At 37.3% G+C, this 13,639-nt stretch overlaps 1 long non-coding RNA gene across 4 annotated transcripts in view; it reads left to right on the top strand.

Annotated features, from left to right (window-relative positions):
* Nucleotides 1–11,829, top strand: part of LOC140641546 (uncharacterized) — a 307,651-nt gene extending 295,822 nt beyond the window's left edge. For 2 of the 4 annotated variants that reach the window (XR_012038127.1, XR_012038126.1), the window contains one exon: nt 228–922. This is a non-coding gene — a long non-coding RNA (uncharacterized lncRNA). Of the gene's footprint in view, nt 1–227; nt 999–10,576 lie in introns of those variants that run through there. The other 2 variants (XR_012038129.1, XR_012038128.1) reach the window with 2 other exon arrangements.
* The last annotated feature ends 1,810 nt before the right edge of the window (nt 11,830–13,639 follow it).

The raw sequence follows: 13,639 nt of genomic DNA, 5'->3' as shown, positions 1-13,639 counted from the left end.
AAGTTGCCACAGACCTAGAGAGGATGTGCTAAGAAATTATGAAAGCTATTAGGCCTGCAACCATCTATCAAAGAGTAGGATCTGAAACTTGGAAGAGGAATGAAATACTTGGATGAGGAAGAATTTTTCTTCACTGTAATTGTCTTTGAGGTTTCCATTTCTCACATTTGCTCCATCAGAGAGAAAAGGGAGGGTGAGTTTTTTTGTTTTTTTTTTTTTTTTTCCAGATCCAGGTCAGTTACAGGTACTTCAAGGAGGCAGTATGATTGCCTTGATGTATGTTTTCTGGGGTTTCAGCTTGAGAGAGCAGAGGAAAAATAAAGGAGGCTATTCTGGGTGCCAGCTGGACTTGTGCTGCCTGTGAGTGAGTGATACACAAAATTTCCATGGGCTTTTGTGGGTGGATGAGTTGGCCAGGGGTTATTTTAAAAGGGATCCTTCCCAATAGGACTGACTGGTGGAGCAAAGGACTGTGATCGGGTGCCTGGATAGAATAAAATGTCTGAATCCCAGAGGCTAAGGGATGGGGTCTTAAGAAGCAAGCAGAAAAGGGGCATTACTTATGTTATGGGTTCTCTCAAAAAGCCCATAGAGCCCCTACAAGAGAAAGAACCAGTCCTTGCCTCTATCACTTTCAAATGGAACCTGCTCCACATCATCTCAATGTGAGACTGAGTTGGGTTGGGGTTGGGGTGAGAAGCCATGGCTGGTTTGTGGGAAAAGGTAGAGCTAACAGAAATAAAGTGGTCCACATTTTCCTTGTCTCACTGTAGGCTTTGGAGCCTGAAGCCCACATGGCCTGAGAAGCAAGAGAAGCTTTTGGTTGAAGGAAGGGGCTGGATGGAAGTTTTTATTATTACTGTGAATGGCACTTTTAATTATTAAAATAAAACTGTTGTTGAGATTGAAGAAAACTGGAGGAGTATTTATTATCCTCAAATGACTGAGCTCTGAGACCTGTTTGAGATTTCACACAAAAGTAGAGAAAGAACTGTTGGCAACATATTTAATGGCAGAGTGATGGGAAAGAAGAGTTCTCTGCTTTGTCACTACCACTTCCATCTCATTCAATATAATGATTGATGAGGGGATGGGGAGTTGGATGAAAAGGGTGAAGGGGATTAGGTGGGTACATTAAGAAGTACAATCTTACAGTTGTAAAATAAATAAGACAAAGGGATGTAATGTTACAACATCGGGAATATAGTCAACAATATTGTTAACAATTTTGTATGGTTACAGATGGTAACTAGACTTATTGTGGTGACCATTTTGCAATGTACATAAATATCAAACCACTGTAATATACTCCCAAAATGAATACAATATCATATGCTATTTTTTTAAAATAAAGATGTATTTATTTATTTGAGAGAGAAAGAGAACACAGAGGACGAGGGAAAGGGAGAAGCGGACTTCCCACTGAGCAGGGAGCCCGATGCAGAACTCAATCCTAGGACTCTGGGATCATGGCCTGAGCCAAAGGCAGATGCTTAACCGACTAAGCCACCCAGGCATTCCCCAATTATTCTTTAATTTAGAAATATAAAATATCAAATTAAAAACAATATAATGATTCTACGACTTGTGTAGAATGTTAGTGAGGCACAAAGATAAATTGGAACCAAAACAGAAAGATCTTATAGGCCACTTGGAAGTTACATGGGCAGAAAGCAGATATATAACAAAACTTATATGTTCACAAGATCAGTCTGGAAGCTGGGTGCAGGGCACTTTGATAAGACAGAGTTCAAAATCCACAGATTTCTGGATTGTGTACTAGTCGGAAACACATGATGAGATTATGGTGGTGGTAATAAAAAAAATGAAGTTGGGTCTCTTTAAAGGGGTTACTTATAAGACAACTTTGTCTTGAGGCACTTGAGTGGCTCAGTTAGCTTAGTGTCCTATTCTTGATCTCAGCCCAGATCTTGATCTCAGGGTTGTGAGTTCAGGCCCTGTGTTGGGTTCCACGCTGGCCATGGAGACTGCTAAAAAAAAAAAAAGACAACTTGCCTTTTTAAAGTAAGCAGAAAGATGCATAAGCAGTTTTTTTCTTGGTTAACATCTTAGTCCCCTGGAGAATCACCTGGCAGCTTGAAAGAGTTAATGTTCCATCCTAAGCACCTTAGCACAAGAGACTTCTTAAAATGGGTGGCAAGGAAGAGTGTAGTCCATTTGTTTACTGAGCTCCCACAGGGCTGTGAGTAAACTAAGCAGGAAAAAAACTCAAGGAGGGGAAAGAGATGGGTATATATTATCTCACTGCCAAAATTTGAAACTAAGCAGCATGTTTCTACACATCTTGACTCCCCCAAAGACCAAGAGGAAATGAAAAAGTTCAGACTGTAAATGTCAGTGAACTGCTAGATTATAGAGTTAGTAGCAAAATATATTTGCAACTCTTAATGCAGTTAAGCAAAGCTTCAGGGAGAAGCTGGAAATTTCTAAGGGAAGTTTTGATTTGCAATCAGTATGCTCAGGCTATTATTAGAAAAATAGGCTTGATGTAGGCGGGTTGGGGGAGGGATAGCCCAGGTCCCATCTGAACAGTTTTCACTTTTACTTTTTAAGAACTAGTCAGGCCTACTCAGTACCTATTCCACTTTTTGGGATGGACATTTGGATCTTCTGAATGACTAGGCCTATATGATTTGTATGTCTCTATCTTCAAGGCTCCTTCAATCTCACAAATCAACAAACCTCAAACCCTGCTCTCTCTCCTATTAATTTCTTCATTTGAAAAGTTAAGTTCTTATAGTTCCGTCATGAGGTTGTTCATAGGATAACTACCATTTACTGAATGCAGGACAAAACTTGACCTACGCTATCTCATCTGATTCTGGTAGAACTCACACCTGAGGAAGCAGATTCTGAGACTTGCCTTAAAGCACACAAGTTGGACAAATGATGGATCAGGATTAAAACCAGGGCTGTCTCAGGGCACCTGGGTGGCTCACTGGTTGAGCATCTGCCTTCGGCTCAGGTCATGATCTTGGGGTCCTGGGATGGAGTCCTGCATCAGGCTCCCTGCCGGGAGCCTGCTTCTCCTTCTTCCTATTTCTCTGCCTCTCTCTCTATGTGTCTCATGAATAAATAAATACAATTTAACAACAACAGAAAACACCAGGGCTGTGTCACAATGAATGTGGCCCTGTCTACAATGAGTCAGTGTGAGAAATAAAACCATGAGGACCTCAGGGATGTAGAGGTGATACTGTTCCAAGTGCTGGAACCAGTCATTGCCATACTAGCCTAACACCAAAGGCTTTTTTGGGGTGGAGAATGAACCCTTCTGTTTGTACAAGCACATTTTATGGGCATTTTCTTGTAGCAGTCTACTTGTCACCTATTTACATTCTACTTGTACGTGTTTCCAAGAATACACGGTAATATATCAGTTTTCTTCCCCTTTCCTTCTAAAGTGCTTATCTTTGATTCCCAAGGAATTAGTCTTCCATGTCCTGAAGTTACTGTGGTATGTGCTTTTATTTCAGGGGTATTTAACTTGTGCATATGGAAGTGAAAGTTCCCCTTTCTGTCCTCATTTACAAATTTTTTTCTACCTCTTCTACTTCTAGTCCCTTGTTTCTGTTTCTTGCAGTTTTCCTTGATTTCTCCTCTGCTGTATTTGTCAGTCCTTTTCTTTGCCTTTCATCTACTTTAATGTCACAAGGTATTCTCTCCTACCTTCGTTTTTCCTACTGAATGTCAGATGGTCTTCCTTTCTTGGAAGGGAACTCATTCTTTTTTCTTTCCTTTCTCAGTTTCTTTGCCTTTTAGAATCAATCAAGCCTGGAGTGAAATCACCATCACTAGAATTGGAATCCTATTAACTGTGAGACATTGGATAGGTTACCTGACATCTTTAACCAAAGATGTCCCATGAATAAGATAATATTTTCTTCATAGTGTTCTTGAGAATAATAAAATGGATAATGTATGTAAAGTTTCTGGTTTATAGTAAGTTTTCCTCTTTTTGCCATTTGCACTTTCTTTTTTTATTTAAATTTCACTTAGTTAATATACAGTGCAATATTAATTTCTGGAGTAGAATTCAATGATTCATCACTTACATACAACACCCAGTGCTCATCACAAAAGTACCCTCTTTAATACCCTTCACCCATATATCCCATCCACCTCCACCTCCCTCCATTGACCTTCAGTTTATTCTCTATCATTAAGAGTCTCTTATGGTTTATTTCCCTCTCTCCTTTTCCTTCCCATCCCCTTCCCACATGTTCATCTGTTTTCTTTCTTAAATTCCACATATGAGTGAGATAAAATGATATTTTTCTTTCTCTGACTTATTTCACTTAGCATAATACACTCTAGCTCCATTCATGTCATCGCAAATGGCAAGATTTCATTCTTTTTGATGGCTAAGTAATATTTCATTATATATGTATATCACATCTTCTTTATCCATTCACCAGTCAATGGACATTAGGGCTCTCTCCATAGTTTGGCTATTGTGGACATTGCTGTTATATACATTGGAGTGCACATAACCCTTCGTATCTGTATTTTTGTATCCTTTGGGTAAATATCTAGTAGTGTAATTGCTGGTTTATAGGGTAGTTCTATTTTTTTTAATTTTTTTAAAATTTTTATTTATTTATGATAGTCACAGAGAGAAAGAGAGAGAGAGAGAGAGAGAGAGGCAGAGACACAGGCAGAGGGAGAAGCAGGCTCCATGCACTGGGAGCCCAATGTGGGATTCGATCCCGGGTCTCCAGGATCGCACCCTGGGCCAAAGACAGGCGCTAAACCGCTGCGCCACCCAGGGTAGTTCTATTTTTCTACCTAGGGTAGTTCTATTTTTAACTTTCTGAGGACCCTCTACACTGTTATCCAGGGTGGCTGCAACAGGTTGCATTCCCACTAACAGTGCAAGAGGGTTCCTCTTTCTCCACATCCTTGCCAACACCTGTTATTTTTTGTGTTATTAAATCTAGTCATTCTGACAGGTGTGAGGTAGTATCTCATAGTTATTTTGATTTGCATTTCCCTGATAATGAGTGATGTGGAACATCTTCTCATGTGTCTGTTAGCCATCTGGATGTCTTCTTTGGAAAAGTGTCTATTCATGTCTTTTGCCCATTTCTTTACTGGTTATTTGTTTTTTTTGGATGTTAAGTTTGATAAGCTCTTTATAGATTTTTGGATACTAACCCTTTATTGGTATGTCATTTGCAAATATCTTCTTCCATTACATAGGCTGCCTTTTAGTTCTTGTTTTGAAGATTTTATTTATTTGTTCATGAGAGACACAGAAAGGGAGGCAGAGACACAAGCAGAGGGAGGAGAAGCAGGGTCCATACAAGGAGCCTGATGTAGGACTTGATCCCAGGAATCTGGGATCAGGCCCTGAGCCAAAGGCAGACGCTCAACCACTGAGCCACCCAGGCATCTCTGCCTTTTAGTTTTGTCGATTGTTTCCTTCGCTGTGCAGAAGCTTTTTATGTGGGTGAATTCCCAATAGTTCATTTTTGCTTTTGTTTTCCTGGCCTCCTGTGATGTGTCTAATAAGAAGTTGCTATGGCTGAGGTCAAAGAAGTTGCTTCCTGTGTTCTCCTCTAGAATTTTGATTGTTTCTTGTCTCACATTTAGGTCTTTGATTCATTGTGAATTTATTTTTGTGTACGGTATAGGAAGGTGATCTAATTTAATTCTTCTGCATGTTGCTTTCCAGTTTTCCCAACACCATTTGTTGAAGAGATGTTTTTCCATTGGATATTCTTTCCTGCTTTGTTGGAGATTAGTTGGCCACATAGTTGTGGGTCCAATTCTGGCCACATAGTTGTGGGTCCAATTCTGGATTCTCTGGTTCTGTTCCATTAATCTATGTATCTGTTTTTGTGCCAGTATCATAGTGTCTTGATGACTACAGCTTTGTAATATAACTTGAAATCTGGAATCATGATGCCTCCAGTTTTGTTTTTCTTTTTCAGAATTGCTTTGGCTATTCCAGGTCTTTTGTATTTCCATACATGTTTTAGGATTGCTTATCCTAGCTCTGTGAAGAATGTTGGTGTTATATTGATAGAGATTTCATTAGATGTGTAGATTGCTTTGGGTAGTATAAACATTTTAACCATGTTTTTTCTTCCAGTCCATGAGTGTGGAATACTTTTTCATTTCTTTGTGTCCTCTTCAATTTCTTTCATAAGTGTTCTATAGTTTTTAGATTACTGATCTTTTACCTCTTTAGTTAGGTTTATTCCTAGGTATCTTATGGTTTTTAGTACAATTGCAAATGGAAATGACTCATTGAATTTTTTCTGCTGCTTCATTATTGGTGTATAGAAATACAACAGGTCTCTGCACATTGATTTTTTTATCTTGCCACTTTGCTGAGTTCATGAATTAGTTCTAGCAATTTTTTGGTGGAGTCTTCCAAGTTTTCTACATAGAGTATCATGTCATCTGAAAAGAGTGAAAGTTTGACTTTTTCCTGGATGATTTGGATGCCTATTATTTCTTTTTGTTGTCTTATTGCTAAGGCTAAAACTTCCAGTACTATGTTAAATAGTAATGATAAGAATGGACATCCCTGTCTTGTTCCTGACCATATGTGAAATGCTCTCAGTTTTTCCCCATTGAGGATGATATTAGCTGTGGGCCTTTTGTATATGACCTTTTATGATGTAGAGGTATGTTCCATCTATCCCTACTTTGTTGAGGGTTTTTATCAAGAAAAGACGCTATATTTTGTCAAATGATTTTTCTGCATCTATTGAGAGGATCATATGGTTCTTATTCTTTCTTTTATTAATGTGGCATATCATGTTGATTGATTTGCAGATGTTGAACCACCCCTGTAGCCCAGGAATAAATCACACTTGGTCCTGGTCAATAATCCTTTTAATGTACTGTTGGGTCTGATTAGCCAGTATCTTGTTGAGAATTTTTGCATCCATGTTCATCAAGGATCTTGATGTGTAATCTTTGTCTTTGTCTGGCTTGGGATCAAAATAATGCTGGTCTTATAGAATTTGGAAGTTTTCTTTCCATTTCTATTTTTGGAATAGTTTGAGAAGAATAGGTATCAACACTTCTTTAAACATCTGATTGAATTCCACTGGGAAGCCACCTGGCCCTGGACTTTTATTTGCTAGGAGATTCTTTCTTTCTTTCTTCTTCTTCTTTTTCTTTTTCTTTTTTTTTTTTTTTTGAAGGCTCTTTTAAAAAAATATTTAAATTCAATTTGTTTGTTAGGAGATTTTTGATTATGGACTTAATTTCTTTTCTGGTTATGGGTCTGTTCAAATTTTTTTCTTCCTGTTTCAATTTTGATAGTTTACATATTTCTAGGAATTTGTCCATTTCTTCCAGAATGCCTAATTTTTTGGCATGTAATTGCTCATAATATTCTCTTATGTTTGTATTTCTTCAGTGTTGGTTGTGATCTCTACTCTTTCATTCATGATTTTCTTTATTTGGGCCCTTTTTCTTTCTTTTTGATAAGTTTGGCTAAGGGTTTGTCAATTTTGTTAATTCTTCAAAGAACCAGCTCCTTTTTTCCTTGATCTGTTCTATTGTTTTTTTTTTAAATTTCTATATCACTTATTTCCAGTCTAATCTTTATTATTTCCCTTATCCTGCTGGATTTAGGCTTTATTTGCTGTTATTTTCCAGCTCCTTTAGGTGTAAGGTTAGGTTGTGTATTTGAGACTTTTCTTGCTTCTTGTGGTAGGCCCGTATTGCAATATATTTCCCTCTTAGGACTACCTTTGCTGCATCCAAAAACTTCTGGACTGTTGTGTTTTCATTTTCATTTGCTTCCATGTATTCTTTAATTTCTTCTTTAATTTCCTGGCAAACCCATTCATTCTTTAGTAGACTGTTCTTTAACCTCCATATATTTGAGGTCTTTCCAATTTTTTTTTCTTTGGTTGACTTCAAGTTTCATAGTGTTGTGCTCTGAAAATATGCATGTATGATTGTAATCTTCTTGTTCCAGTTGAGTCCTGATTTGTGACCCACTATGTGATCTATTCTCGAGAATGTTTCATGTGCACTCAAAAAGAATGTGTATTCTGCTGCTTTCGGATGAAATTTTCTGAATATATATAATATATATCCATCTGGTCCAGTGTCTCATTCAATGCCATTGTTTCCTTATTGATTTTCTGCTTATATTATCTGTCTATTGCTGTGAGTTGGGTGTTAAAGTCCCCTACTATTATTTTATTAATATCAATGTGTTTCTTTATGCTTATTATTAATTGATTTATATATTTGGGTGCTCCCAAGTTGGGGGCATAGATATTTACAATCGTTAGATCTTCTTGATGAATAGACCCCTTACTTATGATAAAGTGCCCTTCTTCATCTCTTGTTACAGTCTTTGTATTAAAATCTAGTTTATTGAGTATAAGTATGGCTACTCTGGCTTTCCTTTGACATCCATTTGCATGATAGATGGTCCTCTATCCCCTCACTTTCAATCTGTAGGTGTTTTTAGATCTAAAATGAATCTCTCGTAGGCTGCATACAGATGGATCTTATTTTTGTATTCATTCTGACACCCTATATCTTTTGATTGGAGCATTTAGTCCCTATACAGAGTGATTATTGAAAGTTATGAAGTTAGTGTCATTGTATTATCTATAGACTTGGTGTTTTTGGTGATGTTCTTTGGTCCTTTTTAGTCTTTGTAGCTTTAGGTCTTTTTTCCCCAGTCATAGAATCCTCCTAAATATTTCTTGCAGGGTTGATTTAATGGTCACAAACTCCTTTAGTTTTTGTGTGTCTGGGAAACTGTTTCTCCTTCTATTCGGAATGAAAGCTTTGCTGGATAGAATTTTTGGTTGCCTATTTTTCCCATTCCGCATGTTGAATATATCTTGCCACTTTTTTCTGTTCTGCCACTTTTCTCTAAACAGGTCTGCTGCAGGGCAGCCTTGGTGGCACGGCGGTTTAGCGCCGCCTGCAGCCCAGGGCATGATCCTGGAGTCCCGAGATCGAGTCCCACGTCAGGCTCTCTGCATGGAGCCTGCTTCTCCCTCTGCCTGTGTCTCTGCCTCTCTTTCTCTCTGCATCTCTATGAATAAATAAATAAAATCTTAAAAAAATAGGTCTGCTGCAAACCTGATCTTTCATCATAGGTTAAGGACTTTTTTTTTCCCCTTGCTGCTTTCAGGACTCTTTCCTTATCTGTGCATTTTGTGAATTTGTCTATGATATGCCTTGGCATTGGTTGGTTTTTGTTGAATTTAATGGGAGTTCTTGCTTGTTGGAATTTTAATACCTCTATCCTTCTTCCCCAGATAAGGGAAGTTTTCAGTTGTAATTTGCTCAGGTAAACCTTGTGCCATCTTTTCTTTCTTTTCATCTTATGGGACTTCTATGATACGAATATTATTCCATTTTACTAAGACACTGAGTTCCCTAAGTCTACCTCTGTAATCCATTACCTTTGTTTCCCTCTTCTCAGCTTTATTATTTTCCATAATTTTATCTTCTGTATCACTGATTTATTCCTCTGATTCTTCATCCTCATTTTTATGGATTCCATTTGTGCTTGTGTCTCCGTTACAGCATTTTTAATTTTGGCCTAGCTAGATTTTAGTTCTTTTATCTCTACACTAAGGGATTTTTGAGTGTCTTTTATGCTTTTTTCAAGCCTAGCTAGTGTCCTCATAATTGTAGTTTTAAATTCTAGTTCAGACATTGTACATTGTACTTATATCTGCATTGATCAAATCTCTGACTGTCATTTCTTCCTGTTCTTTCCTTTGGGGTGAGTTCTTCCATCTTACACAGGTCATTTTTTTTTTTTTTTTTTTTTTTTTTGGTTTGTAGATATGCACTTTTGTTCTCTAAGACTTTTGATAGGCTTTGTGGGTGTTCAGAATGATTTGATATTTATCTAACTGTGTTGGAGTGAGGGTGCAGGCTTAGGGTCACCCTACTCCTCTGGCATCTTACCTCTCACCCCTTCCTTTTGTTCTTTCTATGCCTTCTTTTCCTTATCCTTATTTTACAGTCATATGCTAGTATTTTACCTTTTTTCTCTCTACATATCCTATTCTGTTCTCCAGTGGTAGTTGACCCTAACTATGGTCCAAGAATTAGATTTATGTTTTGTATTGCTGCTCTGTTATTGCCTACTGATGTTTTTATAGCTTTAAAAATTATTTGTTGATCTCTTAAAATCATTATTATCTATTACATAATAGATACCAGGGATATAACTGAACAAAACAGGCAACAATTCTTGCCCTCGTAAAGCTTACATTCTATTGGGATTGAAGGTGGGAAAATGGATAATTTAAAGAGTTAAAAATGTAGGAGTTAGCTTCTGGGTTGTTTAATACTTCAAGGTGCATTTGAAAAAGGCATGGAAGTACCATGCCACATACCACACTTGTTCTTTGCCCTATGCATCTCTTCTATTTGGCAAAAAAAAAAAAAAAAAAAAGAATTTACACACAGAGGTCACACCTTACACAAAACTAATTAAAAAAGGATAATAGACCTAAATGAAAAATGGAAAATTATAAACCTCCAAAGAGACAACATTGGAGAAAATCGTTATGACTTTGTATCTCTTCTTTCATTTCAGATAGAGCACCAAATACATGATCTATGAAAGGAATAATACGTTGGACTTCATTATAATTAAGAACTTCTGCTCTGTAAAAGATGCTGCAAGAGATGAGATAAGACATAGACTGGGAGAAGATATTTGCAGAAGTCATATCTGATAAAGGATTGTTATCTAAAATAGACAAAGAACTCTTAAAACTCAATAATAAGAAAACATACAAGCTGATTTAAAAATGGGTAAAGGATCTGAGGAGACTCGTCAACAAAGAACATATATAGCTGATAAATAAGCATATGAAATCCTGCTCAACATCATATACCTCAGGGAACTGCAAATTAAAACAATGAGATATCGCTACATACCTATTAGAATGGCAAAAATCCAAAACACTGACAACACCAAATGCTAGTGAACCTGTGGAGCAGTAAGAACTCTCATTCATTGCTGATGGAAATGCCAAATGGAACAGCCACTTCGGAAGACAGTTTGGCAGTTTCTTACAAAACTAAACACATTATTACCATATAATTCAACAATCACTCCCCATGGTATTTAGTTAAATGAGTTGAAAACGTATGTCCACACAAAAACCTGTACACAGTTGTTTATAGCAACTCTATCATAATTGCCAAAACTTAGAATCAACCAAGATGTCCTTCAGTGGATAACTGAAATGGATAAATAAACTGTGTTACATCTATTTAATGGAATATTATTCAGTGCTAAAAAGAAATAAGTTATCAAGTCACAAAGAGATAGGAAATTTAAATGCATGTTGCTTAGTGAAAAAAGGCAATATGAAAAGGCAACATATTGTATAATTCCAACTGTAAGATTTCTTGAAAAGGCAAAACTATGGAGACAGTCTTTTTACTGTAAGTGCTTGCTAGAGGTTTTTAGGGGGTGAGAGATGAATGGATGAGCATAGAGGATTTTTAGAGCAGTGAAACTATTCTGTATGATACAATAAAGATAGATACGTGTCACTATGCGTTTGTCCAAATGTATAGGATGTACAATAAGAATGAACCCTAATGAAAACTATTGGCTGTGAGTGATAATGATGTGTCAGTGGAGGTTCATCAGTTGTAAGAAATGTACCACTCTGGTATAGGATGTTGATAGTGGGGCAGGTTGTTTGTCTCAGATGGAGAGACAGGTGATGTAAAGTAACTCTCAGTTCTTTCCACTCAATTTTCCTATGAACCTAAAACTGCTCTGACTTATAAAGTCTATTTTAAAAATACAGAATTCATATTTTCTGCATATCTGCTGACTGTATTCTAATCTTACCTATTTTTTGACTTGTTGACACCATTTTTGTTTCCAATAACAGTAATGGACAAATTTTTTCCTTCTTGGCAATAATTATTCTCTCAACTTACTCAGTGAGTGATTTTGTAAAATGTACTTGGGTTTCATAATAACTCAACAAGGCAGGTAGAACATCTGATCTTTTCTCTGAAAAAGGAGGAAACTGGTTTGCAGAGAAGTTAAGTGACTTGTAGATCATAGAGACTCTTAGAGGCAGAGTCAAATTGGATCTCTGATCCTCTTATTCTAGTGCTGGCCACTTTCTTTAAGATTATACAGTAAAAAAAGAACATAGTAAATTAACCTATTCCCTATATTTCCATAGCATTTGGTATAATTTATAAGTGCTTTTATTGTACACCTCAGAGTTGGAATGTTTAACAACTGCATTCAGAGGAACTGGATAGTAGTATTACCAGCAGGTATTAGGACCCACGTGGCTTTTGTGCAAGAGATGAGCCTCTTAGTTTCAATGTGATATTTATATTTCACTTTTTTGAAAAGCTAACATTTCCTTCTCTTGAAGGACAACAGAAATTCTCAGAATACTGAAAACAGAGCAGCACAGCACAGCAGGGGTATGTGAGTTGAGATGGGACACTCCCATTAAACTCTCCATAATAACACGATTTAAAGACTGAAGTTTGAGCAATTTCTGACAGAGGAAGAGTATTTTATGCAATGAAGAAATGAAGAAATATTAGAAAGTGATGCCCAACTCTTAAGACAATGACACAATAGAATGCCAATTGGATCAAACTAGGAACAATTCCCTTAGTGATACCAGCTAAGGATTTTCACCATTTTTTTTTCACCATTTTTTTTCAGTGCGGCAGAATTGACACTTGCAGCAGAGCATCCAGTTTTCTTTAATAATAGAATATTAGCTGGGCACAGTCACCTGATTAGATACTTCCCAGCCTTCTTAGAAGTTTTATGTGACCATCTGACTAAAGTCTGGTTAGTGGAAGGCAAGGAACACCTGGGTGGCTCAGTCGGTTGAGGAAATGACTCTTGGTTTCAGTTCAGGTCATGATCTTAGGGCTGTGAGATTGAGTCCCACGTGGGGCTCCCCACTCAGCAGGGAGTCTGCTTAAGATTCTCTCTCTCCCTTTCCCTTTGCCCTGGCCCACTCCCTCCCTCTGCTTTCTCTCTATATATAAAATTTAAAAAAAATCTTAAAAAAAAGAAAGTCTGGTCAGTGTTTTTTTTTTTTTTTTTTAAAGATTTAATTTATTTATTCATCAGAGACAGAGAGAGACAGAAAGAGAGAGAGAGGCAGAGACACAGGCAGAGAGAGAAGCAGGCTCCCTGCAGGGAGCATGATGTGGGACTCGATCCTAGGACCCTGGGATCACAACCTGAGTCAAAGGCAGACACTCAACCACTGAGCCACCCAGGCGTCCCTGGTCAGTGGATTTTTATTGGAAATGATATGTGCAAGTTTCCCGTTGTGCTTGAAAAGGAAGGGGCTCATCTTTGCTTCCCAGACTAGAATGAATGTGTGATAATGGGAGCTGGTGTAGCCGTGTTGGACCTCAAGGTGAAGCTAGATGTTAAGAATGGCAGAGCAGCAGGATAGAAGTCCACCCATCTATCTTTTGTGTGAGGGAGAGCTAAACTTCTTCTTTCAGCCAGTATCATTTTTGTGCTAATGAATTAATTAAAGCAGTTCCTAACTAAAATAGAAGTTAATGTAAAAACTATATTGTATTCGATTTGTAGTTTGTTACATATTACTTTTCTAAAACTAACAATGGTAAT

The sequence above is a fragment of the Canis lupus genome, chromosome 10, assembly GCF_048164855.1.
Source record: "Canis lupus baileyi chromosome 10, mCanLup2.hap1, whole genome shotgun sequence".
NCBI lineage: Eukaryota > Metazoa > Chordata > Mammalia > Carnivora > Canidae > Canis > Canis lupus.
This window is presented reverse-complemented; position numbering and strand designations above follow the sequence as displayed.